General features: G+C 38.0%; 1 protein-coding gene across 1 annotated transcript in view; it reads left to right on the top strand.

The window, feature by feature from the left end:
* LOC149228544 (RNA-dependent RNA polymerase 6-like) overlaps nt 1-27,099 on the top strand; it is a 66,747-nt gene extending 39,648 nt beyond the window's left edge. The window contains exon 6 of the transcript XR_016247876.1: nt 26,775-27,099. The gene's annotated coding sequence lies outside the window, so the exon portion shown is untranslated. The remainder of the gene's footprint in view (nt 1-26,774) is intronic.
* Nucleotides 27,100-27,979: the final 880 nt, after the last annotated feature.

Raw genomic sequence — 27,979 nt, forward strand, 5'->3', positions numbered from 1 at the left:
CTCACGGTATTTGCAAGGACCACTGTGTGAGAGTGTACTTTCCATGGATCCACGAGACATTTCATTGGGTGGAGGAAGACCCTTGGAGGTACTGTTATAATGCCTCCAGGCTCAATAAACCAGTCAGCATAGCAACAACTTGGAAAGATGATCTACAGATAGCAGCGACACAGGAAGCAACAACAACATCGACAATAGGCAACAATCCAGGGCAGGACAAGGGAAATAGAAAGATTGTCGAGAACCTAGAGGTAGAGCAAAGTTGCAAGATGATGGCAGATCCTATCACAGAGAGTAGCTTTGGTAGTAGAGGCAAAGAGGAAGCAACGGATAAAGAGAGCATAGTGGAGGAAGAGAGAAAAGCAGAGGCTGCAAGGAAGCAGAACTGAAGCTACAGGAGACAGAGAAGAAGTTGAGGGAAGAAAAGGCGCTGAGGAGGAGAGAGAGAAGAGAAGTAGAAACAATAGGAAGAAGAAAGGCAAGGCGCAATGACGGAGCAAACAACACCCATACAGGTGGAGTCGGAACAACCTGCAGCTGAAGAAGAGGGTGAACATATGAAGGATTGGAGCAACATAGTTACCAAATCAAACGAGAAAATGACCTAGTACTCGTTTTTTTGAGGTAGCAAAAAATCACTCGATTTTGAAAAATGGTGATTCAAAATACTTTTTTTTTTGAGCATTTTTTTGCCACTGTAAATTTTTATATGTATCAAGCATGAACATTTTTTTTAAATGTTAGTGATTTTCATACTGATTTTGAAAAGTGTTGATGCAACATCAACACATTTTTTTAGAGGGCTTATTTTTGACACTTCAATTTTTTTATGTATCAAGTGAACAATTTTTTGTTTTTTTTGTTAGTGATTTTCATCTTGATTTTGAAAAGCGCTGATGAGCATCAACCCTTTTTGTTTAAAGGGCTTAGTTTTTACACTTTAAATTTTCTAATGAATTAATTGTGGATAATTTTTTTTTTAAGTGTTGGTGATTTTCATGTTAGAAATAAAACATAAAAATAAAAATAAAAAACATGACAAAAAAAAATGAAATACAAAAAATATATATATAAAAAAAAAACAAAAAATCTATAAAAATGTAAAAAAAAAAAACATAAAACATAAAAAAAAAACATAAATCATGACAAAAATAAAAATAATAAAACATGTTAGTAAAAAAAAAAAAACATAACAACAAAAAAAACATAAACATAAACATAAAAAATAAAAATAAAAAAAACATGACAAAAAAATCAAATACAAAAAAATATATAAAAAAGGGAAAAAAACCTATAAAAATAAAAAAAAAACCAAAATTAACTCTTAAAAATAAAAAAATTGAATTAAGAAAAAAACAAAATAAAAAATATAAAAAAATAAATTAAAAAATGATTTAAATATATATATATATATATAACTTAAAGAAAAACAAATTGAATCACAAAAGAAAAATTTAAAAAACATCGTTTTTAAGTTAAAAAAACAAATAAAAACGAAAAACCTCATTAGGAAAAAAAACTTAAAATAATTACAAAAAAATTAAAATAAAAAAATTAAGATTATTATTATTATTATTAAATTAAAAATAAATAAATTAAAATAAAAAAATAAAAAATATTTAAATTAAATAATTTAAATAAACAAAATTAAAAATAAAAGATAAAATAAAATAAAAATTTAAGAGTTTGTTTTTTTTTTTTTTACGTAAATTATAAAAATAAAGAAATAACATACCAGAAAAAAAAATTTAATTTAAAAAAAAAAACACATTAAAAAAAATTAAAAAAAAAATCCAAAAGAATTAAAAAATATATATATAATTTTTTTTCAAAACATATTACAAAATAAAAAAATTCAAAGCAAATTAAAAAAAATTAAATTAAAATTGAAAAAAATTAATTTTAAAAATTTAAAAATTAAAAAGAAACCTTAAAAAAACATTAAAAAAAATCAATTAACCTGTCCCCCCTCTCCTCTTCACCCTTAGCCCTCCCCTCTCCCCCTCTCGACCTCTCCCCTCCTGCCCCGACCCCTCCTCACCCTCGGGCCTCCCCTCTCCCCCTCGACCTGTTGCTCACCCTCCTCCCCTCTCCATCTGGGCCGTTGGCTGGGGGCTCGGGTAGGGAGGGGAGGGGGGTGAGCGGTGGATGGGGGGGGGGGAGAAGGGGGTTGGGGGAGGTAGGGGGAGAGCCGAGTGTGGGGAGAGGAGGGGGGCGAGGCATGGTTATTTGTTTTTTTTTTTTTTTTTTTAATATATATATATATATAAAAGTTTATTTTATTTTTTAATTATATTTTAAAATTTAAATATATTTAATTTTAATTTTAATTTTTTTTTTTTTTTTAATTTTAATTTTACAATATATATATATATATATATATATTTCTGCTCTACCATGGGTATGACTGTTAACACTGACAAAACAAAAGTTATGATTATCAAATCCAAGAACACGTACGCTAATTTTATGTATGACAATAATAACTTGGAGGAAGTGTATTCTTACAAGTACCTAGGAATTGATATTCATCACAAGCTCAACTGGAACCATAGCATTGAGAAAATGATTAATGGGGGGTGGAAAGCTTACTTTGGTCTTGAAAATAATTGTAAAATAGCAAACCTTGTAATGTGGGATAAAAAGAAGTTCCTCTTTGAAACTTTAGTCACTCCTGTTATCTTATATGGCTGTGAGGTTTGGGGTTGCAACATCTCCAGAGAATCATGGAGAAAGATTGAGCAAATCCAGAAGCGTTTTATAACTTATAACCTGAAAATTAAAAGTAATACACCCTATCCTATTCTCCTTATAGAAGCAGGTCTTTCCCTTATTGAGAGCCTAGCTATGCTTAGGTTTCTGTTGTACAAGCACAAAATCAGTAACATAGATGATCATAGACTTCCTAAGCTAGCTTTAAATTCTAGCCAAAACCACCTAAGGCTCAATCGAGGGTGGCATAAAGACACAAGGGCCTGGTCCGTGTCGATGCTTGTCTAGCAACCCGATTCCATTATGTGCAATTTGATAGTTGATTTAAATTTTTTCGTAATAATGAATAGAGTCTGCGTCACAATTTGTTAATTTCATGGCTGGTCTTTAAATTTTCATTACAATGGGTTGAGCTCACCTACACTGCGTGTCAATTTTATAGTTGATTTTTAATTTTTTTTTGCAATGCATCAACTTGTCTTAGGCCAAGATTTCAAAATCGCTATACATTTAGCATTAAAAAAAAATTACTCTTGGTATAATAACTCTTCCATTCAGATGCTAATTTTTAAAGTTTTTTTAGTCATAATTTTTTTTCCATAATGTCATGCTTGAAATATTTTGAAAATTTAAGATTATTTTATAGTCATAATCTTTGGTTTTAACTCTATGGTTGAAAAATTGTCAAGATTTTAATGTTTTTCTAAGTCGTGATATTTTATCCTTTTTTTTTTTTTTTAACTATTCTATTATATACATAATCAGAGAACAATTACATCATTACAAAGCAAAAAGAATCAGCTGCCTGGAAGTAATGGCAGCTCGGAACAGCTGAGACCACAGTCTCCGAGGACTAACCAGACCAAAAAACCAACCTACGCAGGGGCGCCAGTGGAACATCAAATTAATCCCGCGCAGGGGAACCAAACACTTTCCCAGCCACAAAGAAAAAATTTCAAAACCCAGAGATAGACAATTTGCCATCAGCATTGACACAGAGACAGTAACACCACATTTTTGTTACAAAAACATATCCAAAAACATATCCAAAAACAACAAAAGTGGCCGAATGCCCTTACTAACGGGCCGTAGAGACCTGGTAAGAAGTCGCATCTAGTCTTCAGGATCCTCCTCCACTACCCTGCACCACCCGAATTCCACCACCTCCGCCGCTGTTGGAACGCTCTCCATCTTGACATCTTCATTTTGGCTAATCATCGCCTCCTGAGCTCCCGAGGGACCAACAAGAGGGCTTTTTGAAACATTCACAGGATCTGCAGAGGGAGTCTCCATGGCTTTCGCGGAGCCATCAGCTGGCATCGTCCCCCGACTGTCTCTAGAATCGCTTTCATCAGGGGTCTCCTCAATGAAGAGCACCGAAACATGGGCGTTGATCCGGGGACAGTTCAAAGAACTGTTGAAGTTGAAAATGGCAGAGCCAAAGGCGGGCGAAGAAGCGGATTCAGGAGTGCTGGTATTCAGGAATTGACTGGACCGAAGGGGGTTTGCACCTTGAGTGCGATGGCAATGGCAATGGCAGCAATGGGGAGAGTCTTCGTCGACAGGGGGGCGCGAAGATCCTCCACGGGAGGTGCCTCGACGGCTGAGCATTCGCTGTCGAGGCCGAACCATGATTGCAGGGCCAAATTGAATAGAGCTCAACGCTAAATTGAGTTCCAGAACAGTCACGGGGAGACCAAAAGCAGGCGGGGGATTAGCCCAAACAGAAAGGCAAACACTTGGAGCGGCCCGCAGCTCCAGAGGCTGCATGAACATACCATGAATTTGCACAGTGAACAGACCATGAATTTGCGCCGTGAAGCCCAACCCACAACCGTATATATCATACCTGCCTGCACCTCGAGGCCCTCCCGCCATTACTGCGGCCTTCATGGGAGCTGAGGAGCCGGACCCTGGCTTGCGTGCTAAGGTGAACGGAGCATTTATGCTCTCCTACTGAATGCCATACATCCCACTCCCGCGCGACTGATAATGATCCTGCCCCCATGTGTTAACTAGTCCTTTGCGTATTGCTGGCATGTGTCCGCGGTTAATCGCCCGTCCCGTCCTTTCAATCACCTGCATCCCGGGGTGATATTTTATCTTTAATGTTATGGTTGAAAACAATTATAAATTTTTTTTTTAGCACCATGCTGGAAAATTGTTGGAATTTTAAGATTTTTCAAAGAAGTGATATTTTAATTTTAATGTTATGGTTAAAAATCGTTGGAATTTTAAGGCTTTTCAAAGACGAGATATTTAATGTTAATGTCATGCTTGAAAATCATTGGAAATTTAAAGTTTTTCAGAGTCACGATATTTTATTTTTAACGTCATTATTAAAAAATGTTGAAAATGTACGTTGAAAAAAAAGGCGTTATTCCGGCATCAACACTATTTGATTTGAAAGTGTTTTTTGCACCAAACAAAATGGCTTTTATTGTTTTTTACTATTATTTTTAGAACATATTGAAAATTTACTTTGAAAAAATTGGTGATGCAGAATCAACACTTTTTATTTTTGGGTTGTTTTTTAATGTTTTTTTGGGATTTTTGGGCTCGGGTACCCGTTTTGATGTAATAGTTTTCGTTTGATTAGTAACTATGTTGAGCTTGCTCAAGATATTAAGCAACTGATTGAAGTGACAAACATGGAGTTGGAACAAGAGCCACAAAATGAAGACACTAACCTCATATTGAGAGCACCAGAGGTCATCTCTCAGTTTTCACCACCTCTAGTGTCAGAACCAGTCTCGAGCGAGCAAGGAGAAACAATTCTCCTTGATGATGATCTGGTCATGGATGTGTACAATCTATCATTTGATGAGTTGCATAAGAGGATTATACAGTCGCGGAGGAAGCACTTTTCGGATGATCATGCATCACCTGCATTCATCAAGGAAAGGGTGATAGTGCCAGACATAAGGAAGCATCCAACTGCCCTTGTCGATGCCACCTTGGCCTATGCAGGAGCAACAAGCTCAAATGTTAAGTTCCTGTTGGCCGAGAATGAACAAATGGCAAAGAACTTGCATGTTGCCATGCAAGAGGAAGAACAACTTCAAGAGCAGAGTGTAGTTTCTGCAATGGGAGAAATGAGGAAAGAAATACTCGCTGAAGTATCAACACTTGAGACTACCATGCAGAAGCTCTATGACAATTTAGTCACTGTGCATGTTGTCACTCACTGCATTATGAGTTTTCAGTTGATCAAAGTTTCCAAAGAGTAGTGAAGTTTGAAGCTATTTTCCAGGCCGCATGAGCACTTAAAGCCAAATCGGAACCTCTCCATTGCATAGTGTTCGGAACGAGTTTTCCAACGGTATATGGAAGTCCCAAAATGGACTTCTGGATCAGAAGATATGGCCTATTGAAGATTAGGAGTGTTGTTGCCCCTGAAATGAAAAGGAAGAGCTTATCGGAAGGCCCCGGGCACAGCAAATCGGCGATCAGCGGTGGGCAGATTCCGCAGTCCTGCAATATCGAACCGTGCAGTCTCGCACCCTAGGAGTTCATTGCATATCGACCATATCCCGCAGTTTTGTGATCCCGCATCTTGTAGTCCTGCAATCTCATAGTTCCGTAATCCCGTGGTACCAACGAATCGACGATCAATGGACCCAATGGACCATTCTTAAGGAATTGCGGGGGCGAAATAGGCCGATAGCGCAAAATCACCGAGAATTTGGGCTTTAGTGTTAAAGTGTTGGGAGGGGCCGATTCTATTTAACAAAGGAATTCACGGAAAAACCAAGGGTGGATGGGCCCTTTTCTCTCTTCTCCTGGGGGCCATGTCGCAGAATCCTATTGGTCCTAGGAATCTACGGGGCAACTGACGTTAGCATGACGTGGTAGTACGAAAGAAACGTGGTATGTTGATTCGGCGTTTTCAGGGTCCTATGGGGGCACTTTCGGGCGACACGTGTCACCACTCAAGAGGTGCCATGTGGCACTGATGATGTTAGCAATCCCGCAGATCGGCGATTGCACAGGTCAAAGTTTCTCCTCCACCGAAGTCCCTTCCAGTTTGTTATTGCGATATGCGGGGGATCCTCCCAGATGCGATATTTCATGTGTTCTACCTTATAAGGATCTCATGTCCGGACAAGTTGGCCAACGCTATGAAAGAAGGTAAAGAGGCTTCCTCTCCCGATTGCGATATGCGATGCTCTCGGTGGGCCCGACCCCGCATGTCGGCGATCACAGGGGTCAAAAGGAAATATAAAGGGCAAACAACGGAAATCGCTAGTATGCGAGATTTCATGTATTAAAGGAAAAAGGCCCCCAGACAGGATTTTAAAGGCTCTAGCTCCTTCGGGCTAAGCACCTAGTTCAAGCCCCTGGTCATATGAAGAAAATTACAGAAAGGGGTTGAAGTAAAGGGGGCTAAAGGGGATCGGAACTCGCCTGTTTTGTGAGGTTTTAGTGATAAGGGCCAGCATAGGAAAGTCCTTATTACACCATGAGTGCTTGATTTCCGCTAGTATGCGAGATTTCATGTATTAAAGGAAAAAGGCCCTCAGACAGGATTTTAAAGGCTCTAGCTCCTTCGGGCTAAACACCTAGTTCAAGCCCCTGGTCAGATGAAGAAAATTACAGAAAGGGGTTGAAGTAAAGGGGGCTAAAGGGGATCGGAACTCGCCTGTTTTGTGAGGTTTTAGTGATAAGGGCCAGCATAGGAAAGTCCTTATTACACCATGAGTGCATTATCAAGCATATCAGGGCGCCAAATAGTGTTTTGCATAGCTTTAAAGACATGATGGGTCGGTAGCTGTGGCTTTTAAGAAAACAAATGGTGCATTCAAACCCGAAATGGGTTGATCTAGGGAGGCCCATTATGACATAGAACTAGGGTCGGCGCTGACGGGAGTAAAGAGGGACTTAGTAGCTCGGGAGGATTTAATTATCCAAAATGGTCTCCCATACAGAGGGGAAACGAAGTACTGCCCTGGAGTCCCTGGTTTTAGTATTGCAACATGAAACTGATAGTGCCCAATTTCTAAATTTAATGGATGAATGGTTCAATTAGTAACGATAGAAGCTACGTGAGTTAGCTGAGCAACATATGAGGCCATACCGTGAGAAAATTACAGCGTGAAGCAGGAATGAGCATAGGATGAGCACGAAGATGTTTTGTTGACATTTTTATGTGATTCACTGATTTGTTTTCCTGTAAGGTGCTTCCCTTTAATGAGGCAATTAATGTTTCGTAATGCTTTTGGGCCACAGAGCCATCCCGACCGAGACAGTTAGTCAACCTGACAATTGATACCCGACCAAAGATTTTTTCGCTGTAATGGACGTCCATGCTCCCTTCTCCAGATAAATAGGGGAAAACAACACTTAACAAAGGTTCAAAAATGCTAAAGAAAACTCTACATGTAATTTTCAGATTGTATGGCTTTGTAATATAGATCTTTCAGAATATAAAGAAAATGGTGGTGATTCCCCCTTCAAGTATTACATTATGTTATCCCTCTGTTAAAACCATTTTATGTTCATGTTTCTTCTCTGAATTCATGCATTATAACTGTTAGAAATATTTTGAGCTTCCTCACAGATTCATTTGTATCGCTATGTTAATGCAAGTCCCAGTAACTATATCACAGATTAATTTGTATCGACATTGTTAATGCGTGTGCCTGTATGGGTTGTTGAAATTATATCTTTAAATCCACGCTATATGAATCATAACTTTCAGTCCATCCTTCATCCAATATATCTGCCTCTAACTCAAATAAGTGTAGGAATTCTTAAAACTGCAAGCTCTATGTGTTAAGCATAGAATTCTTGATGTTGTAAGCTGCATATGATGAGTTGCTCATTTTCCTTATCTTCTATTATTGCTGTACAAAAGCTTATTAAACTGTAAGTCCTTGAACTACTCGGCCTCCATTGTTTTATGCATATTTATGAGATTTGTATATGTGAAGAACTACCAAAAATTCATGTCTTACTCCTTTAGGTGAATGAATCAACCCATTATATATACATATAGAATATAAGTGAGGTCTCCCTTTACTGAGAACCATTTGAGACACTCCAAATTTAGATGTGCCCAGGCACTAGTCTTGTAAGCAATCCGACGCTGTCTTTGGGAACAATGCATAAAGCAGTTGTCCTTGTGCATGGCTTACAACAACAGATCAAAGAGTTTGTTCAAACTCTTAGGAACATACATGCCGCCATCGTCCATGTGCAAGAGTGGACAATGCGATACAAAGGGGCCCCGCTTCACTTGTTGAAGAAGATGAAGCCACACGCAGAGCTGGAGAAAACAAAGGTTCGGATGTTGATCCAGAACTATGAGTAGCTCGTCCCATTCGTTAGCAGCATACAAGCCTCATATGCATGGTTGTATAACAGTCTAGATGTCATGGTGAGAACAAACATGATCCCATCAATCGGTTCCCTCACCGAGGCTAGACCCAAGAACCAAGTCCGACTAGAGATCGATGAGTACATGGAGCAACTAAGGCGAGAGGCCACCAGGGAAGACTTGGAGCTGAGCACACATAACATGCAAAAGTACATTGGTGGTCTGGTCATGGTCAACACCATGCTGCACATGCTTCAGGACGAGTTGGATACAGGTTCCAAGACCATATACCCAGATGCTATGGAGGCAAGAGTCCGCTATCAGAAAGACACCATCAAGCAGTTTGGGGACATCATCACACAATACCAATCTTGGCATCAATATGTGACCGAGAAGCACCAAGTGGAGGTTGCCGAGTTGGTCTTTCCCCAAACTTCAGAGTCATAGTGTTTTATCTTGTTAGACTGTCTCTAGCCTATTTTGTCTTACATGGGTACATGTGTAAAATGTAATATTATTTGTAAATATGTTGTAAGTGAAATTCCAAGTGTCATTAGTGGAATGTGAAAGGTCATCATGTTATGTAATGAGTTATTTGTAAAGAAGTTGAAGAGTCATGAGGGTAGTCAAAGAGTCACAAAAGGAAAGGTCAAGGGTCACCCCACCCTTTGCTATAAATAGAACCTCATAATTCATAAAAAAAGCTTTTGAGGAGCCAAGATTTTGGCTAGGCTTAGGCTTAGAAAAGGCTTGGGAGTATTGTGAACATAATTACCGATCAAACGAGAAAGTGAACTGGTACCTATTTTTTAGAGGTAACAAAAATCATCCGATTTTGAAAAGTGGTGATACTAGAATAAACGTTTTTTTTAGCACATTTTTGGCATTTTAAATTTTCTCATGTATCAAGTATGAACCTTTTTTTTCGATGTTAGTGATTTTCATTTTGATTTTGAAAAGTGTTGATGCAGCATCAACCCCTTTTTTTAGAGGGTTGATTTTTGACACTTTAATTTTTTTTTACGTAGCAAGTATGAACACCTTTTTTAAATGTTAGTGAATTTAATTTTGATTTTGAAAATGGTTGATGCACCGTCAACCTTTTTTGTTTAGAGGACTTATTTTTTACACTTTAAATTTTGTAATGTATTAAGTATGGATATGTTTTTTAAATGTTTGTGATTTTCATGTTGGTAATAAAACATAAAAAAAAATTAAAAAACATGACAAAAAAACTCGAATAATAAAAGAATATATAAAAAAACTAAATAAACATTCATAAAAATGTAAAAATAAAACAAAATTCAATTGTAAAAATAAAAAAAATTAAAAGTAAATAAAAATATAAAAAAATAAATTAAAAAAATGAAAATATTTCCAAAAAACATAAATTTTAAGGAAATTTCTTGAATATTAATAAAAAAAATACATCCATAAAGATTTTTTTAAGTTAAATAAATAAAATGATGATGATGATGGTGGTTAACGTTCGCTAAAACCAAACATTGGTCTATCAGACCTAATGAAACAAATTATTTATTTTGATTTAAGATTTTATTGCTATGCCCAAAAAACTTGGAGAGAAGCCTCCCGAGCTCACTATAATTTTGACATTGTAAAAGGCTAGGAAGGTCAGTGTTGTAACAAAGATTGTGAAACTGAGATCTAATGTGGTTGTACGTGGGGCACTCTAAGAGGAAGTGGTTTTCATCTTCGATGTTCATATTCTCACATATATGGCACATCCTTTCCATCTATGGTGTTTTAGGAACTGCTCAACGACCTGTTTCACTATGGAGCTCATGAGAATTCGTTCTAATCCTCGCTATATTAATTTTCTTCTTTGAGCTAGTTAAAATAGAGAGATACTTTTGATCTTCTAGGGTGGGGTTGATGACCTTCTTATAATAACTTAATTTTCTTTTGGCCACTAAATCTTTCTCACACAACATTTTTTCTTTGAACTTAGAAGTAACAATATCTTTAATGTTATTAATGTTTTGCAATGCATCATTCTCGTTGATATCCCAATAGTTTAACCAGTTCCTTGTGTCTTTATGCCACCTCCGATTGAGCCTTAGGTGGTTTTGGCTAGAATTTAAAGCTAGCTTAGGAAGTCTATAATCGTCTATGTTATTGAGTTTGTGCTTGTACAACAGAAACCTAATCATAGCTAGGCTCTCAATAGGGGAAAGACCTGCTTCTATAAGGAGAATATGATAGGGTGTATTACTTTTAATAATAATTAAATAAAAATTCTAAAAAAAAAATAAAATGAAAAAAAATTAAATATTTAAATTAAAAAAATTAAATTAAAAAACTAAAAAAAAATCATAAAAATTATAAAATTAAAATTAAATAAATTAAAACAAAAAAATGGAAAAATAAAAATACAAAAAAATAAAAATAAAATAAAAAATAAAAAAATTGAATTAGGAAAAAAAAATCAAAACCAAAAAATAAAAAGAAGTAAATAAAAAATAATAAAAAACAAGTTTAAAAAAATATTTAAAACAAAAAAATTAAATATAAAATTAAAAAAAATTAAAAAAACAAAATAAAATAAAAATAAAAAAAATGAAAAAATAAAATAAAAAAAACAATTAATTTTTTTTATTAAAACACAATTTAACAACCATTATTAAAAAATTATTAAATAACAATTATTAAAAGAAATAAAAAAAAACAATTTCCGCTACACCCGGGTGGGGTTGGTTGCGGGCGCGGGCGGGGAGGCAGTTGCGTGCAGCCGACGTTCTCGCTCACGCCCGCGGCCAACCCCGCTTGGGGGGTGGCTGGCCGATTCCCAGCAGCTTGCCTCTGCGCCCGCACGACCAACCTTGCTTGAGGGGGTGGCGGAAATTTTTTTTTTTTTTAAATAATTGTTATTTTTAAAATTTAGTTTTTTTTAATCAAATTTAATTTTTAATTTAGTTTTAATTATTTTTAATTAATTTTTTTTTTTCTCTGTAAAACTAGCTAAACTATCAAATTATATGTACAAAAAACTTTACAAACAGAAAGACATGTCTTCCAGGGCCTGCAGAAGCACCCTGGGAACCTTGACTGTAGACTTGAAAGCTCCCTCGCAGGGGCAGCATCGACAAGACTTCTCATAACTTCTCATGACAACAAAAGCCCCCACCCAGGGGCAAAATCTATCAGAAACTCTGGGGAATAACATTACCTAGACCAAACATATAACTGCCCACGCAGGGGCTAGCTTCTGAGAGCGCATGATAGCCATGGCGATTAATGCATTTACTGTAACCCCACATAGACCTAACAGAAGTGAGACTAAACCAAAGACCAGACAAATTTGAACATAACAGAGACACAAGTAACGACTGCCAGCAAACATAACCGAATGACAAAATCAGAATACCCGTGGAAGCATTAATCCTGGAGTCGGGCGGTGGATGGAAGGCAGGCTGCCAGATGTTCTTCCGTCTCGTCACAGAGGCTTTTGTCTTCGACCACGTACGCCCACCCGTCACCTTCTTCACGTCCTTCCCACATTTTCCTCCATACCTCTTCGTCGACGCTTGGAGGGGCTGGCCCCAATGGAGGTGAGAGGGCATGCGAATTTTGGTCCTCCTTGCCTCCGACTTCAGACGATGGTGGCTCAGTTTCAGTGACCTCTTCCACAGCTGGTTCTTCTCCAACTTCAATTTCCTTTCCAGAGCCTTCCATTGGCATCTCCGTCGTGCCTTCTCCAACATCAATTTCCTTTCCAGAGTCTTCCATTGGCATCTCCAATGTGCCCTGAGGATTTCCATCCTCAATTCCTTCCGGAATTCTGGTGAATAAGACTGAAATGTGGGCATTGACCCCTGCATTGACCCCTGCAGAGTTGCCCAGAGTGAATACCACAGAGCCAAAGGCTGGAAGCACCGGCTTTCCTTCGCTGGAACTCCCAACCTCCATGAATTGTCTAATGGGGAGCTGGGTTGCTCGGGCTCGTCGATGACAGTAACAGCAACAACAATGATGATGCTCATCTGCTGCAGGGGCTCGTGAGGAGGAGCCTCTCCATGGTCCCCTTCTGCTGGGCTGTCGTTCTCGTACCTTAACCATGGTGTCCCTAATGCCTCCTCTGATTGCCTGAGAATGAACTTGAACTCGGTAGCAGTGCCAATACCTTCCCTTTTTGTCCTCTGGTGCACAGAACTCAGATTGAATTCTCCCTCTTGGTTCCAGACCATTCCATTTTCCCAATTGTCGTTGGTGGTATGCCAATTGCCTTCCTCTCTCGGACCAGCGGCAAGGATGGCCACAGAGACAGGCTTCAGCTGAGCCGCGGGGTGATGAAATCTCCACCGGCCTGAACTCACTGTGCGTCTGCACCCTCCAGTACTCGGCAGACCAATATTCCCTGCTCGACACATTAAGCTCCTCATATTCTGTTTCATTCCCTCGTTGCAGGCGCTCCATACCTGCGCTCTGCTCCTCCATCTACCTCTTTCCTCAGCCATCAATGGCATTAACTGCTGCATTGCGCGGATGAGGAGATAGAATGCCAGTTGACGGCCTCCTTCAAGGAGCCGTGGGTTTAACACGGGGTGGCACATGCTGGGCATGTGGCCCGCCCCTTCTCCGCACGTCAGCACCCGCATCCGGGGTTTAATTAAATTTTAATGTGTGTGTGTTTTTTAATTGTTTTGTTTTGATTTTTTGTTTTAATTGTTTTTTAGTTATGTATTTTTTTTTTAATGTTTTGTATTTTAAAAAAATGTTTTTATTTAAAAAATGATTTTTATTAAAAAAATGTTTTTATTTTTATTTTGTTAAATTATGTTTATTTTTGTCTATTTTTTTATATTTACAAGTTAATTTTTTTTAGTTGATTTTCTTTTTTTGCTTACTTTATTTATTGTTATTATTTATAATATATATATATATATATATATATATATATATATTTGAGTTTTTGGTGTTCTTGTATTAATTTTACTATTTTTAAATTTATTTATTTATTTTTATTGGTATTATTTGTATAGTTTTTTTTTCTATATATATATATATATATTTTTTATTTTTTTGTGTTTTTTATTTTCAATATTTAAAATGTGCTTTCTTTTTGTTATTTTTAGTGTTTTTTTCATCAATCTCATATATATATATATTATTATTATTTTTTTTTTTAATACATTTATTTATTATTTATATTTTTTCTATAGGGTCTGTGTTGATGCTTGTCTAACAACCCGATCCCATTATGAGTAATTTGATAGTTGATTTTAAAATTTTCGTTATAATGAATTTAGGCTGCTCCCACAATGTATCAATCTCATGGTTAGTCTTTAAGTTTTCATCACAATGGCTCGAGTTCATCTACACTGCGTGTCAATTTGATGGTTGATTTATAATTTTTTTTTGGCAATGTATTGAGTTGTTTTAGGCTAAGATTTTAAAATCGTTATGTATTTTGCATTTAAAAAATAAATTACTCTAGAGTGTTCATTTTAAAGTTTTTTGTCGTAATTTTTTTCATAATGTCATGCTTGAAATATTTTGAAAACTTAATATTTTGTATAGTCATAATTTTTGGTTTTAATTGCATGGTTGAAAAATTGTCAAGATTTTAATGTTTTTTTAAGTCGTGATATTTTATCTTTAATGCTATGGTAAAAAACAATTACAATTTCAAGGTTTTTTAGAGTCAAGATATTTTATCTTTAACATGGATGGAAATAGTTGGAATTATCACAATTCGAGACATGATATTTTATCTTTAACATCATGTCCGAGAATTGTTGGAATTTTACAGTTTTTCAAAGTCCGGATATTTTCTCTTTAACTCCATTGCTAAAAAATGTCAAAATTGTAACCTGATTTTTTTTGTTTGTTATTCCAGAATAAACAATTTTTTTCTAAGGGTGTTTTTTTCATCCATTTAAAAAAAATGGTTTTTACTTCCATTTAAAAAAATGTTGAAAATTTACCCTAAAAAAACATCGTTTTGGATTAAACAAATTTTTTTAAGTGTGTTTTTTCATCCATTAAAAAAAATTAAATTGGTTTTTACTTCAATTAAAAAAAATGTTGAAAATTTACCCTAGAAAAAAACATCGTTCTGGAATAAACAATTTTCATTATTTGGTTGTTTTTTCATGTGTTTTTGGGGTTTTTGGGCTCGAGTACTCGTTTTGAAGTAATAGTTCCCGTTTCATCTGTAACTATGTTTGTGACGAGTCTTGGCTTCTCCATAGTGTAGAGCGAGTATACTTCTTTGGAGGAGCAGGTGTTCTTGTCTGTAATGTTCCACTATTGGGGCTAGTGGTTATCAATGGTGTATGTATGGATGGAACTTTCAATTATAATGATAATATTAAAGTCAACATGCTTTCATGCATATGTTGTTAATGTAGTTGGACTATTTTGGTTGCTTTAGCGATGTATGTTGTTTAATTTACACATTTGCTTATGAATTACTTTGTTTGCAATTGTACGAATCCTGTTGAATGCGTGTTGTTGGATTAACTCATCACTTTAATTTGTGGACTATTTTACATTTTAGTTTGTGATATCATTCTGTTCGCGTGTTCCTTTCAATCTGCGTATTATTACAGACTTCTAAGGGACGCACTTCCTTTTACCCTCCGCGTGTTAGAACTTTCATGCATCACACTTGAATCTCCATAGGGTCACACACTTGCTCTCACCCAAAGTTATCTTACTTACCTCTGTACCGCGGTCAAGATATTACACTACTACCAACGGCTGGGACTCCTACTCCAAACGGTTTGAGGTCTAGTTGGGACTTCATATTGGGGATATCCCTTGAATGTTGGCGGGTCCAACACTGTCAACACAACCCTTTCTTACTAAATATTCAAATGAACTATTTGAAGATAGTTTAATTCTCGCTAAAATTTACAAAATGTAAAAAATGTTATAAGTCATAACAATGTAAACTTTGAAACGGGAACTATAAACTCAAAACGGGAACTCTGGCAAAAAAGGCCAAAAAAACATAAAAAACAGTGTTAAAAACGAAAAGTATGTATACTGGAATTTTTTTTTTTTTTTTTTTTTTTATGGACAATTTTGAACATGTTTTAAAAATGGCAGTGAAAACGAAATTTTCGTGCAAAAATACAGCTTGAAAACGAAAAAGTGATTACACTGGAACGATGATTTTTCTTTTTAGGGTCAATCTTCAAAATTAAAAAAAATGCTAGTAAAATGATCCAACAACATAAAAATGACTCATAACTTCTCATTTAACACCATATGGAAATCAAAAATTTTATTTCAAGATACGATGCATACATCAGTTAGATAAACTGTCTTAAACAATTATTCAAAATCACTCATATTTTCTTGCACACCATCAGAATTCACATCTTCAGATGAGTGACTGAATGTTGACGAAGATGTTCCATATTCTTCTCTTTCATCAACTAGTGCCCCATCTGAGTCCACATTCATGCCCATCATTTCAGGTTTCAAAATTCTTCTAGATCTACCACTGGTTTTAGCGGATTCCCATCTCAACATTGTTCCTTCTAGTAACAACCTTTTCAGAATCTCTATCGTCTTGAAGCAAATAGTTCCTCTCTTTGTTAAATTGAAGTCATAAACAAGTATGTCAACATCCTCCAATTTTAATATGTCTGTGCGGTGACGATTTATATTCGTACCCTTTCTTTTTCTCTTTCCACCATTTTTTTTGTCAACTACTATCTTTGGCTTATACATACCATTGAATGGGTGTGTATTTGTGGCATACCAATGTACTTCAACACTTGTAACATCCTCATTTTCTGTAAAGACCTTTATAACTTTAGCAACCCAGAATGGATAGCCATTGGGATTTCCATCTGCTAGCATGCGATCATGCAACCCTCCTTAATATCTTGTATTGAACCCTTGTAAAGGTCTTCCACGGCTTCATGTTGTGCACGAGATCTTCTGGAACCAATATGCATCTCTCTTTCCTCTGCCTGTGAAGAATTAATAATACCTTGAGATTGTTGTTGTTCAACAATGTTTATTTCCTCATGTGCATTCGACACATTTTGTGGCCAAATAAATGGATTTTTCAAAGGTATATCTTCATTTGTTGTTGTTGAAATGATATCACTTTGATTATTGAAAAATGACTCCTACCAAACTGAATCAGCAATGTCAAAGTACTCATATGTATATCTAATACATTTTTTAATTTCTTCTAGGCAATCAGAATAATTTATATTTCTATTTTGTTTGCGTGCATTATGAACTTCACCAACTGATTGTAATAACAATATTTTTGATGCAAATATTGGATGATCTAGAATGAACTTCAAAAATTGCAAACCTGATGACGGTGCCCATTCTGCAATAGTTGAATATTTCTTGCTCCATATTAGTGTTTTCCCATCAATTTTTTGATACGAAATTGATGTTGGAAGCTAATGTCATTAAGTTGTTCAATGCATTTCCCCTCACTATATGATCCCATAATAAACCTTCGCATGTCAACAGTTTCTTACAACACATCAAAAGTAGGGTCTGGCATGTATGATTTTTAATACATTCAATTAATGATGGCAAGCTCCCAACTTCCTTTCTCCTCAATGTGATTGAAAAACAACTGAACATTTGCTCAATATGGTCATGAGTGTGCCCAACAAGAAGGAAACCAACCTTTACTTTATGAAAATTTCTCAATTCAACAAGCATGTTTAGATATCCAAAAACAACCTGATTTTTGTTTTCACGGCAAGTGTTGTCCAATTGTAGATATAAAACTTTAGGAAGATTACCAGACCAATGAGAAAGCACATCATGAATTATGGTTATGGTCAGATTTGAATCATTATGAATATTTGGAGCTGTGAAGTATACCTTTGGCAACATTTTCCCATTGAAGACCATACAACCGACCAAGTGATACTGAATAAAATTTTCCTCCTGTAAATTTTTGGGTGTGCAAACAAAATGTGGTAAAAGTGTTTTCTTTTGGTCCATACCATCAATTATCAAACCCAGATATTTATTCAAATTATCATAACACTTCTTTCGATGCTTGTACAACTTTTTCCTTTCATTTGTTTGTTGTTTGCGATGCTCTTGAAGTTCTTTGACAATTGAATCTACACAACATAAAAGAAAGTCATTAAAAAATATGTTTTCATACTTGATGAATATACAATTTTAGAAGTTAAAGTTATGAATGCTTCCCTCTTTTTGACTCTTCACATTTGTCCCTTTTTAATTTAAGAGAAGCACATGTACTGCAAATCCCCATCCTTGTCTTCTTAGGAATACGGACATTGTTGAATTCTTTCTTCCATACCTTCACAAAATATTGATATGTAATAAACCGGCCATGTCCTTCAGCACCTTCTACATATTCTTTGTATAATTTCTAGATTTCTCATCTTGAAAAATTATCTGGAATATGTATTTTCTCTCTATTTGGCATACACTCTCCATGCTTTGAAAATAAATCTTTCATCTATGACATTGCAGTATTTGATAATGGCCCAAACTGTCTTTTATGACATACTTCAGAATAAAATGTGGGATCCTTTTCCAAATTTTCTTGAATTCTTGAGAGACGAAAATTCCCAATCGAATGAAACATTTTGAAAGCTTTTCTACAGATAAATAAAGTCCTAATATGATAATCATAACCTGACAATGTAGATTGCATGCACCCAATTAAATACGAATTTTGCATGCTTTTATTCATTGACAAATATCTCTTCATGCTCTCTAATGCAAATTTGAAATCCATATGTTTCAAGCAATCTTTTTGGCAACATTCACTTGAAATGAGTGCGCTGATAGAACTTATTCTTGTTAGATATTCTGCTCTACCCCTTGTAAAACTAGAACATTTTGCATTGATACGAAAAGGTCTGCTCCTACTCCTCGATACAATATTTCTTGGCAACATCTCCATCATTGGATCATCATTTGTATAAGGATTTTCATCATCATTAAGAGGAATGTTATCCACACTATGATCAGCTGTGCTTTTCAAATACTGACTTGGAGGATATTCTTCATCTTCCCCTTCTTCATTGCTACTGTCATAGTCCTTAGAATTCGGACTCAATGGTTTGACTCTATGTTTATTGGATATTCTTCTTCATGTGCATTTTCAGTGCTACTCTCATAGTCCATAGAATTAAGACTAAGTGCATCATCCTGTACTTCATCACTGTTACCTTTATACTCATTAAAATTAGGACTAAGTGCATCATCATGTCCTTCATCACTGCTACTCTCATAGTCCTTAGAATTAGGACTAAGAGGAAATTGTGACACTCCATTTTTTTGAAATTCATCATCACGCTCTTCATCACTGTTGCTCTCGTAGTCCTTAGATTTAGGACTAAGTGGACACCGTGACACTCCATTCTTTTGAAATTCATCATCCCGCTCTTCATCACTGCTGCTGTCATAGTCCTTAGAATTAGGACTAATTGGACACTGTGACACTCCATACTTTTGAAATTCATCATCCTGCTCTTCATCAACGCTGCTCTCATAGTCCTTAGAATTAGGACTAACTGGACACCGCGACACTCCATACTTTTGAAATTCATCATCATGCTCTTCATCATTGCTGCTCTCATAGTCCTTAGAATTAGGACTAAGTGGACACTTTGACACTCAATTCTTTTCAAATTCATTATCACGCTCTTCATCACTGTTGCTCTCATAGTCCTTAGAATTAGGACTAAGTGGACACCGTGACACTCCATTCTTTTGAAATTCGTTATCATGCTCTTCAACACTGTTGCTCTCATAGTCCTTAGAATTAAGACTAAGTGGACACCGTGACACTCCATTCTTTTGAAATTCACCATCATGCTCTTCATCACTGTTGCTCTCATAGTCCTTAGAATTAGGACTATGTGGACACCGTGACACTATTCTTTTGAAATTTGTCATCATCACTGTTGCTTTCATAGTCATTCGAATTTGGATTAAGTGGAATATGCGACTCTTTATTTATTTGAAATTCTCCATCCCCTCTTTCACAGCGCTGCTCTCATAGTCCTTAGGATCAAGACTAAGTGGAAGAATTGACTTTCTATTCATAGTGAAAGAATTCCCGCTATATTCATCCATATGAATAGAGTTGTTATGTGATGAAGATGTTGATGCTGTATAAATCGAAACTTCACTATCAGGACAATCCATCTTTTTCAAATAGAAGATGTTGAATGATACAAATGGAGAGTCTCCTAAAGATATTATATAGCTTAGAAAATGAAATTTTCCCTCCAAAAATTCCCCCCCCAAAAAGTTTCGAAAAAATATTTCCCTCCTAAAAGTTTGTGAGATTTATTTCTCTTCGTTATTTTATTCTACAATTTAATTTTTTTATGAAATAAATCATTAAAGTTAAAATTGTAAACTACAACTTCTACCTAAATTATTTTAATAGTCAAAGTATATAATATTTACTAAACAATTGAATGTTTTTTTTTTAAATACATTCTGAAACAAATTAATCCCACATTCACCCCGCTGTAAAACAATTCCATAATATTCGCTTTATCATATTTTCCTTCATTGCCATAAAAAAATTAAAATGTTAAAATTTTTTAAAACTAATTAATCTCGCATTCACCGTATGGTAAAATATCTTTGTAATTTCACCTATATACTAAATTCCATTATCACTATTACTCACATTACATCAAGGTTTTTTGAGGTTCGTTGAAAGATTTGGAGCGAATTTGTGGAGCAACTACATTGCTATCAACAACATATTCAACGAAGAATTCTCGCAATTGAAAGGTCAGTTAAATTTTTTCTTTGAAAATTTTCGTATTAAATTAGTTTAATGAATAGATTTTTTTTTTTTAAGATTAATATTTTTTGTCAGTCAAATTAACCAATATTTCCGTTGTGAGCATGGTGGGCCCAACAAAAATGGGCACCCACATCCTACAATCGGCCACCCACTCGCCCCTTCCGCACACCCTACTGGCCCCCTCCCTAAACTCTCCCACGCTGTCCCCTCGTCGATCGCACCCCCACCTCTCCCACCGCTACCCTCTACCCCCTGCCCGCCACCGCTACCCTACCCCTCACCTCGCTGCACCCCACCCCGCAATCGGCCGGCCATCCTAGCCCACCCTTCCACTCCTTCCCCCTACCGCCCACACCGCCCCCTACCCCACTTCCCCCATGCCCGTCCCCCTACCCCACTTTCCCCCACGCCCCTTCCCCCACATGCCGCCCCTACTCCCCGTCCCCCAACCACCATCCCACTGCACCCCTACCCTCCACCCCCATCCCACTCCACTCCTACCCTCGTACCCCCCCACGCCCCCCTACCCCCGCCTGCTAACCCCCCTCTCATCCCACCCGTACCCCCTACCCCCGGCCCCCCCCAACCCCTGGTCCCCCCTTCCCGCACCGCACCCAACCACCCACCTCTACCCCCTCCCTCATGCCCTCGCCCTCCCCCCTCTCCCTCGCCCACCCCTGCTCCTGCCTTCCCCCCGACTGCACCCCAGCCGCTCTCCCTCCCTCGGCCACTCGTACTCTTGCCCTGACCCCCCTCTCCACCCCACCCTACCACATGCCACCCGACCCTACCCTTCGCCCCCCTTCCCACACCCCACCCAACCAACCACCCTCACACCCCCCCCAACTGCTCCCTCGCCCATCCCTACCCCCTCTCTCCGCCCCCGCCCCGTGCCACCCCGGCGGTTCGCCTGCCCGCTCGGGTGGCCGGCTGATTCCCGGCGCCCCACCCGCGCCACCCCGGCAGCCCGCCCGCCCGCCCGGGGTGGCCGTTTGATTCTCGGAATTGGACGGCCACCCCGGGCGGGCGGGCGAGCCACCGGGGTGGCACAGGGTGGGGCGCGATCGCCCACCCATGCCACCCCAGTGGCTCGCCCGCCCGCCCGGGACCACCCTGGCGACTCGCCGCCCCACCTCGCGCCACCTCGGCGGCCTGCTCGCCCGCCCGGGGTGGCCGTCCGATTTCGGGGTGGGTGGCCGCGCCCCACCCCACGCCACCCTGGCAGCCACCATGCCCGCTCGCTTGCCCGCCCGCCTGGGGTGGCGCGAGGAGGGCCCTGAGGGTAGGGGTAGGGGTGGCCGAGGGAGGGGGGTGTGGTTGGTTGGGTGGGGTGTGGGAAGGTGGAGCGGAGGGTGGGGTGGCAAAGGGTAGGCCAGAAGGCGGGGGTAGGGGTGGCCGAGGGAGGGGAGGAGGCGCGGGTGGTGTGGGTGGGAGCGTGGGGGTAGGGGTAGGCGAGGGAAGGGGTGGAGTCGGTGGAGGGGGCGTGACGGAGGGGGTATGGGTGGCTGGTTGGGTGGGGTGAGGGAAGAACGGGTAGGGGTGGTGTGCGGTGGGATGGGGGTTGAGGGGCGTGGGGGGTAGGGGTGGAAGGTGGGTAAGGGTGGTGTGGGGTGGCTGTCCGATTGCAAGGTGGGGTGGGGTGGGATGGGGTAGAGGTAGGGACGGCGCGTGGGGGAAAGGGGGTAGGAGTGGGGTGGAATAGGGGTTGCTGGGTGGGGCGTAGGTGGGGGCATGGGGGGTAGGGGGTGGCGGTGTGGGGGGGTAGGGGGTGGAGGGCGAAGGGGTGAAAGGGGGGTGAGGGTGGGGTGTGATGGCCGTCTGATTGCTGGGTGGGGTGGGGATTGGAGGGCGGGGCTTGGGGTGCGGAAGAGGGGTTGGGAGGAGGTGTGGGGGGAAGGGGGTAGGAGTGGGGTGGAATGGGGGTTGCGAGGTGGGGGCGTGGGGGGAAGGGGTGGAAGGGGGGTGTAGGGGGGTAAGGGTAGGGTGCGGTGGGTTGGAGGGGTATTGGGGGGGGAAGTGGCTAGGGTGTAGGTGGCTAGCGGGTGGGTTGGCGTGCGTTGGGGTGTGGCGGGCGGACGAGGCGTGAGGGGGAGGGGGCGACTAGTGTGGGGGGAGGGGGCGACTAGTGTGGGGGGAGTGGAGAGGTGGGAAGGGGCTAGCGTGAGGGGGTGGGATGAGGGTTGGGGGGCGTGAGGGGGTGGGATGAGGGTTGGGGGGCGTGAGGGTGTAGGGTGTAGGAAGGGGGGTGCGAAGGGGCAGGAGTGGGGAGATGGGAAGGGGCGGACGTGAGGGGCTGGGGTGAGAGGTGGAGGGGGTGGAAGGGGCGGGCATGAGGGGATGGAGGGAGAGGTGGCAGAGGGGAAAGGGGCGGGTGAGAGGGTCGGGGGATGTGGGGAGTTGGGGAGTTGGGGAAGGGGCAAGAGGGAGGAGGATGAGGGATGAGGGGGGTGGAGGGGGCAGGCGTGAGGGGTGAGGGGAGGGGGCATGTAAAGAGGGGGGAGAGGTGGGCGTGTAGGGAGTGGGTGTGGGGGCGGAAGGCGCGGGCGGGCCGCCTGGGTGGTGCGGTGAGGAGCTGCCGCAACCCCATCCTACGCCACCATGACGGCCCGCCCATCCGCCAGTGAAGGTTGCACGATTCTCGGAATTTCCCGCCACTCCATGGATGGACGGGGTGGTGTCGGTGGGCTTCTGCCATTTTTCAGTGTTAATTTTTTTTTAATTTCAATTATCTGATTATACAAATTAAAAATTTATGATATATTTTCGTTGTGGATTTAAGTTAATATGTTTTCGTTATTCACTGATTTATGTGTTTCTATTTTTCAGGAAAATGGCATCAAAGAAGATTTCTGTGAATATTTCTGGACCGAAGGCTCTTAAAGGTGCATCTTTAAAAAACATTGGTGAACGAATTCCACCTAAGCTCATGGCTACAAATCTTTCAAGTGCTTCAAATGATAAGAAGATGATTTCAGACTGGAAGAATTCAAAAGAGGTGAAATTCCGATCAAGAATCTGGTATGTGAAAGAAAGAGAAAGCCAAAATGTGAATATATATCGATATATTGATATACCGAATGATAATGGAATTTTTGAGCTGATGGGAAGAGTCATAGATATGTGTTTGGTATCGGACACGGAAGTTGTTTACATATTTACAAAAGCTCCCAAGTCACATGAAATGATTAAATATCGACTATCATATTCATTGTATGACATGAGAGAGGTATCTACAAAGTTGTGTAAACAAATCGTAAATGAGATGAAACAAAACATCGTAAGTATTGTTATTTATATTTGTATTTTGCGTTCTTGAAAGTGTCTCGCTATATTTTTTTAACTTTGTTTTTATTGACATATGATATTTTGTTTGGCAGAATTTTGTTGAAAGTTGTTCAATTAGGTTGGGAGGCATTCATTTCATAGAACATGATATCATGAAAGTTGTCAGCAGTTTTTACTCAGTGTCAGAAGAAGATATGGAAAACAAACAAAATGTAGTAATTGATGATGCTACAAAACTACATCCAAAGGATCAGAAAAAAAAGGCCTCTAGTGGATAAATCTAGCAAGGGTAGACAAGTTACTTTTGAGGACGATGAAGTTGAAACTGACAGTGAAGCATATGTTTCCATTACTGAAGATGACATTGGAACTGAGAAGAGCCATAAAAGACCAAAAGTAACAATGCCCAAGAATAAATCTGTGAGAATGTTATGACAAAGAAAAATAAAGTTGAAGATTTTGAAGTAGTCATTACCAGCAATCAAGAACCTAGTGAAACTTCAAAAGAAAGCAGAGAAATCGTTACACTAGGAGTTGATTTAGAGGATGGCATTATCAAAACAAAACAAAATGCCATTCGACAGAATTTGACAAAGAGAAACTTAATTGATGGTGGTCGTACATTTCAGCTTAATGTCAGACAAACCTATAAGGCAAGTGAAGGACAATGTTAATATCAAGTCAGAAAGCCACACCATCTGCATGTTCACAACTTGAAGACATTGATGAGGTACAATCCATATGCTCATGTGGTTAATTATGAGCTTCTTTTTGATCCAGTTCAAGTTCCCAACAAAGAAGTATTTGATAAGTCAAAATGTTTTGAATACAAATATTATGTGCTTGGGGGGAACCATTCTGTAGAAGCTCAAAGACAATTGATGGAGGAATATCCCAATAACTCACGTTTTGAAACAATGAAATGTATCATTTATGTTAGTTTATCATATACAGAAACAAAGTTAGTGGCATGGGATCATAATTCAGATAATGAATATAGGATGTTTATGACTTTCATCCAAAGGGTTAGATTTATTCATAGCGAATTTCAAGAAAAATGTGGTGGGGATAAGATAAATGTTACTGCAGATTTCCGAAGGGAATGTTGTATGGAAATAGGCTATCAAATTGAAAAGAAACCCAATTCAAAAGGTGGAAAATGCAACATTCCTAGTGATATATTCAGAGGTGTTAACATTTTCCAATTGGCATTTAGAGCTAGAGATGTTTGGAAGTTGATTGATGAGATTTTTAGCATGTGGGAAAACATTGGAATTAAAAACCAGAAGGTCAAAAAGTCTAAGCCATTGATATGTGGCGGCAGCAAATCAGCTCTTGAATTGAAGCAGCTTCCAGAAGATATGACTATCATACCTTGGAGAGCAATGCAAAGAGTGAAAGATGAAAAAATTGTCAAAACAATATTATCTTGTGTGAAGTCAGGGGAATTATCATTGGAGAAAATGTCTGAGGAATTTCAAAAGTAAGTTTGTTGAATTATTTTTATTTATTTCTAGATTATAATTTTCTTTTAAATAAAACATGTTGTTCTTGGTAGTATTTGTTACACATATTATTATATTAACTTTTTGTTACTTTATCTATGCAGTCACAAAGTTTACATGAAAATTCAAGAACAAATGGTTAAATTGTTGAATGAAGATAGTTAGGATGATGTTGTACGCAACTATCCAGATTCAAGTTCTACATCAACATTAAAAGATTTTTATCTTGCATTTAAAAATGTATCTTGATTTACATATTCATTTTTATTTATCTGTGTACTATTTTTAATTTATAACTTTCACATATATTTGTTTATTTTATAAAAGATGAAGAAGGATGATAATGGAGCGCCAACTAGCTTTAGAACCTTTATTGAAAAAATAAAGATCGAAAGACTGAGGAAGCAACATATTAAGAATGTTGAACTTGATCCAACTCTTATTCATTTCATTTCGAATGGGCTAGACACTATTCAATATCAAGTAATATAAGGCGACTGTGAAGACATTGCTAAACTCATACTTAAAAGGGAGTATGCCTTAGTTATTGCAGATATTACCCATGGTTCCAATATTCCAAACATTGACTATGATAGTGACCCTTATACTTATCAAGCTCTTAGTAAAGTGGTTGCGGGATTTGTAGAAGTCACGTCATCACCATTATGGAGATTTGTGACATTTCATTCAGACACACAATTGACAATGATATTGTCAAGCTTAAAGGAGAAAACAAATTCAAGGATGCAACTTACATGGTAAGACGTTTAAAATGTATATTTGATTAATGTTGAAAAATTCATTTATGTAAAAGTTGATTGAATTTTTACTATTTCATGTTACATGCAAAAGTCAAATCTTCTTAACTGTGAAGATAAAGTATTTATAAATGATTGTGAGTTCATTCATATTGATAGTTGGGCAAAAGATGATAGCTATATGTCTATGATTTTTATAACATATGAAGACAAAGAAGCAAAATGAGAGAGTTAACATTTATAAAAAACCACAATTATTGATTAACTATCTTATAGACATATGTTCAAAAGAAGGAGATTGGGTTCTGGATTTATTTTCTGGCTCAGGTAAGTTTTATTATATGGAATTGAATTTCAATATGTTATTTTTTAATTAATATGTCATTGTACTAATTTATTTTATTATTTCTTTTGTGTTTGATAATTAGGTAAAACACTAGCATGCTGCCTTCAAAAAGGAAGAAATTGCATTGCAATTGAAAAAGATCCATTACAGTGCAATTTCATTCAGTAAAGAATTAATGCTCTTCAATTTCTTCCAGATGCAATGCAAGAAATTGGGTTGAAGAAATGGGACTTTAGTGAATTATGTGTGGCAAAAAAACGCAAAGGAATTTCAACCACTATTATATGGAATGTTTGGAAAGACATACATTGGGAGATTCACAGACATCAAAGATCCATTAGAAGACGAAAATGAGCAAAAGGAAGCAGAAAATATTGTGGAAGAAGACAATGATGAAACTTTAGAGGACGAAGAGCTTGGATTACGTGACATTGTTGATTAAATTTAAGTTATGCTTGGAAATCAAGCTCATTTTTTGTAAGTATTAAGTAGTTATACTTGCAATGTTTTGACTTTGACATTTTATGAAAAGAATATACACTCAATTAAGGTTGTTATGCATTCAATATTTGTAATATGTGATTTTCGCATTAATTTTTAAGTTAATCTTTATTTTTTGAAAAAAAAAGTGATTATTATTATTTTTTGACATGAAATTCATAAAAAACTATTATTTAACTATTTTTGGTTAAAATTTCAGTATAAAAATTGTGATTTTCGCATGTCAATTGTAGCAAAAAATTATCAAGACGTGTAGTTTTTTAGTTATATTTATGTTAAAAATGGCTATTTTTATGTCCATTGTTAAAAAAATTTGTTTTTTAGAAACAATTATTTCTTGTGGATTGAAAAATTAATTAACGATATATAAATTTGTAAAATATCGAAAATTCAAAATATCGACCTTCTTCTTTAAATATGAAAAACAATAAAAACTTCACTACAAAAATGAAAAATTAAAATAAAAACAAGAAAATATGAAGAAAAAGACTACTTAAAAAATTATTTTAATTTACAAAATAATTATTTACATTTCATACATTAGAAAATAAAAAAAAATAAAAAAAAGCCTTTTAGAAAAAGGGCCTGGTGTAGAATTACCACGTTTTTAAATCAGCATAAAAAACACTACCATTCTAAAATGCAATGTACATAAATTTTTTTATAGTGCCAGAAACTAAGCTCTAAAAAACATGTGTGTTCTGCATCACCCCTTTTCAATATCGGGTCACTTTTTTGCTATCTCTACAAAATGGGTAACAATATGAGTTCTCGTTTCAAAGTTTA

Source organism: Pinus tabuliformis, chromosome J (genome assembly GCF_031772625.1).
Source record: "Pinus tabuliformis cultivar Carrire ecotype Pingquan chromosome J, CPIR1, whole genome shotgun sequence".
NCBI lineage: Eukaryota > Viridiplantae > Streptophyta > Pinopsida > Pinales > Pinaceae > Pinus > Pinus tabuliformis.